We start from the raw sequence: 3,783 nt of genomic DNA, 5'->3' as shown, positions 1-3,783 counted from the left end.
AGAATTCTTCCAATAGGATTAAAATTTTATATATATAAATATTCCAAAACCACCTTAGCCCCTAGAAAGGGGCAAAACAGCAATGCTCTCATCTCTTTCCTGGACATTTGGATTTCATGCGTAAGCCATTGTTTAAACTATTGACACCTAGACCAGCCACTTGTACTCACCACATTACACGTTGTTTTTTTTTATCTTCTCTTAGTTACCTATAAAAGAAAACAGAGCTTCTTCGTCCTCCTCGCACTCTGAAACTTAGACAGAAAGTTAGTTCCTTCAAGTTTTTTTTCTTCTAGTTGGTATGTCCCTCTTTTCTCTTCTATATATATATATATATATAAACTTATACCATAAGTGTTTTATTTTCTTCTTTTCCTTTCTTTTCTTTTCCTTTCCTTTCCTTTCTTTTACATGCTTTTCTCTCGGTCAGAATTCTCACTGTCACTCTGTCTTGTTTCTGTTTTCTTTCTTCTTCCATGACAGCTTTAGCACTGTATTAACTAATCAGCTTTTCAAGGTAGAAATCGTTTCTCTTACCCGTAATATATTATGTTAATTATTTATTGTCTTCTTGGTGAAATCCCTATGAGCTGGAATTGTGATTTTTGGGGTTCTAGTATTAATTGGATCTTGGTTATTTAGAAGTTCTCTGTTTGATGAAGTTGTGTTTCTGTTGAGTGTTTCTTTAGTGGGTTATCACAAATTATGATTTAGTTTTGTACTTTTTGACTTCACCGTTAGATCTATTTATTTTAAGAATTTTATTGCTACAGTTACTATATTTCATGATCTATGCATAACTGCAATTATGAAAAGAGCTCTCAAAATTCATGGCACAGATGAATTTACAGATTATATAAAATGTTATATGTGCATTTATGGTTTTAAATGTTTAACCCGAGACACGATTATAGTGACGATCGGTACCGCATAGGGTAGCATGGCAAGCACACCAAGGGATGGATATGGAAAGGTGTGTGCTACCGGCCAGGTGGCCTTCACCTAGGGAAGTTTCCAACCTGGTAGCTCTCCCCTGTGATGACAGGCTGAGCATATAGGTCCTTCGGGACAAAGCCAACGTGCGCTACTCACGGTAAAAATTGTGGCGTCGGGTCAAAAGGGTAAAACAGCAGTTTTGAAATAAAGAAAAAGGAAGTGCTTGTACATCTCATAAGTCACTTAATATTCTTGTATTAATTGTCATTTAATTTATTTATTGTGCATAACATCTGCATTGCATGTTTTGTAGCATTTTGGTGTTGTGGCTACTTACTGAGTTGTCGAACTCACCCCTTTTCCCTTTAAAATTTTCAGATGCCGCTGTAGATCATAATTCTGAGGATGGGTATCCCTGTAGGCGTCCTTGCTATTGAGGACCCTATTGTATGGCCCTATGCCTGGGATACTTGGACCTACTGCTTTGCGGAGCCGTAGGGGTGTTAGAGCTGGAGAGTCCAATGGGTTGAAGATCAAGCCATTGTTGTGCAGACTTTTGTTTTTTTGTAGACTGCACGACTTTTATTATGTATATATATAGGAGAACACTTGACACATGGGGAGGCTATAACCCCTCTAGTAGTCACTTTCGATTATACCTCCTGGCATGGCTTGAAATGTTTGTTTTAGGATTCCCAGCTCATGTAAACGATATTTTGTAATGTTCTTAGTAAAATACTAATCCTACATAACTTTTGACTGCCTATCTTTACTTGCTACTTAGTATTAATGCGATGATCTCTGATAATTATTCCTTATTTGTTGTGATTTTCTTTTAAGTTCGCGTTTCCCCTTTTCACCTTTATCGGGGGCGTGACAGTGCAGGTACCATATAACATTTCTCAAATTGCTATTACAAATGTTTATGTTTGCATCGATTTGAAATTGCAATTTTGGTTTTGTATGCCAATTCTGCACTCAGTTTCCTTCAAAGCCTATTGATCTTCATGATTTTTTTGGAATGTTTTTAATGGCTAATTAAATAAATAGTAAAGTTTTTCACAATCTTTCTTGACCATTGTGAGCCACGAATCTTAGAGAATTGTGATATTACAAAAAATTAAAAGTTCAATACATTACATTAAAAAAAATTTAACTTAAAAAAAAAAGATAAAAGTTCAGGATTAACTAAAGCTTTTCTTTTATTTTATTATCTTTAATCAGGTTATTTTATTATCTTTAATCAGGTTAAACATTTGAATAAGTAGTTTGAATGCTCTAACAAATTAAACTCATTGATGATCAAACATGGAGGCTAATACTATTTATATGGATCCCTTTCAAACCAAAGTTTGATAAAGATGTAAGCAGCCTCTAGCTACTAGAGTTCAAAAGATACTTTTTTAAAATTGGCTAACTTCACGTTAGACCTCTGAATTATCACGCGATTTGATAAGTCCTCTTGAACTTCAAAACCTCTCAATTTGAACCTATAAACTTTCAATTGCAGCCAATTTACCCCCCTCCGTCAATTTTTGCCATTAAAACCCCTAAAAAGACAAAATTAGCCTTAATAAAAAAATTGAAAAAAAAGGGTCAGAAGGTGGCCCAACCGTGGGTCACCTTGTGATTTTTTTTTTTTTTTTTTAATTTGAAATTTGAAATTAAGGGTAAATTTACAATTTTATAAAAAAGTTAGGGGTACAAACGTTATTGTCTCACTTTTAACATTTAAAATCTGACGAAGTGGTTCAAATTGACAGCAATTAAAAGTTTATGGGTTCAAATTAAGAGGTTTTGAAATTTAGGGACTTGTCAAATCGCGTAATAATTTAGGGGGTAAAGTTAAGTTACCATTTTATTTATTTATTATTATTATTTTTTTGATGATTGTGTACTTGGCTCAAAACATTATTCAAATTCTTTCAAAAAGACAAAAAGAACATGTATTCTCTCAAAGCTTGCATGCGTATTGGCTGTCATCATCAACTCGTCATCATTACCATCTTCCTCCTCCCTCTAATTATTTATATAGAGTAAACCTCTTATGCGGTCGGTCTGCAAAAGTGTTATTTTGCAGCAACCAATAAAATTGTTACACCTCAGCTAGATGCACTTAACAAGATAGGAACAAAAACACAGGATCTTAAATCCAAAGACTCATGTTTTATCTTAGAGTCGTGCTATCCGACTCTCCCTCCCTCGCTCACTCTCTCTCCGGTGAAGGCGAAGAAGAACCAGCAACCAGAAAATCCCTTCGGCCAAGATGAGCTCGTCCCCCTTCTACCGTCGTCGAGGCAACCCAGACAACCCACGAGCTTCCCCCTCTCCCGCCATCGTTTCCCTCCCTCTCCTCCCTTCAACCCACAACCCACGAGCGCCTCCCTTCCGACCGACGAGCCGGGCCACCAAAAGAGGTAAGCTTTTTTTTCTTTATTCTTTTCGTTTCTCGATTTTAATTCCCTCTGGTAACTGATTTTCGATTTTTGTTGAATGATTATTGCTGGGACTTGCTTTTATTTGATACTGATAGACCATAGATGGAGAAAAAAATTTGTTGGCTATTTTTTGGATTAATGGCCGAAGAGTGGAGACTATTTTGTGGATATGTTGTTGCTGGGTTGTGATTTGGGATGAGAAAAAAAAAAAAGGGATTTGTTTTGGTACTCGGTTTTGAGTGTGGGTTTTGATTTTTGCTTGGCTTTTTCCTCATGCATTCTATATGTTTGATGAAATTTCCAAAAAAGTTCTTTTTCCTCATGTAGTTTTTGAGCTATGTTTTTCAAAGAATGTTAGCCCTTTCTTTCTTCTTGTCATTTGATTTTATGGTTTAACAAAATTCTTCTT

General features: G+C 35.5%; 1 long non-coding RNA gene across 1 annotated transcript; it reads left to right on the top strand.

The window, feature by feature from the left end:
- Positions 1-260: 260 nt before the first annotated feature.
- LOC132168144 (uncharacterized) lies at positions 261-1,695 on the top strand. The gene is made up of 3 exons (XR_009438762.1): positions 261-299; positions 484-517; positions 1,315-1,695. It is a non-coding gene; the product is annotated as an uncharacterized LOC132168144 (long non-coding RNA).
- Positions 1,696-3,783: the final 2,088 nt, after the last annotated feature.

Source organism: Corylus avellana, chromosome ca1, assembly GCF_901000735.1.
Source record: "Corylus avellana chromosome ca1, CavTom2PMs-1.0".
NCBI classification, from domain to species: Eukaryota; Viridiplantae; Streptophyta; class Magnoliopsida; order Fagales; family Betulaceae; genus Corylus; species Corylus avellana.
The sequence above is the reverse complement of the archived record's forward strand: the minus strand, read 5'-3'. Positions and strand labels throughout refer to the sequence as shown.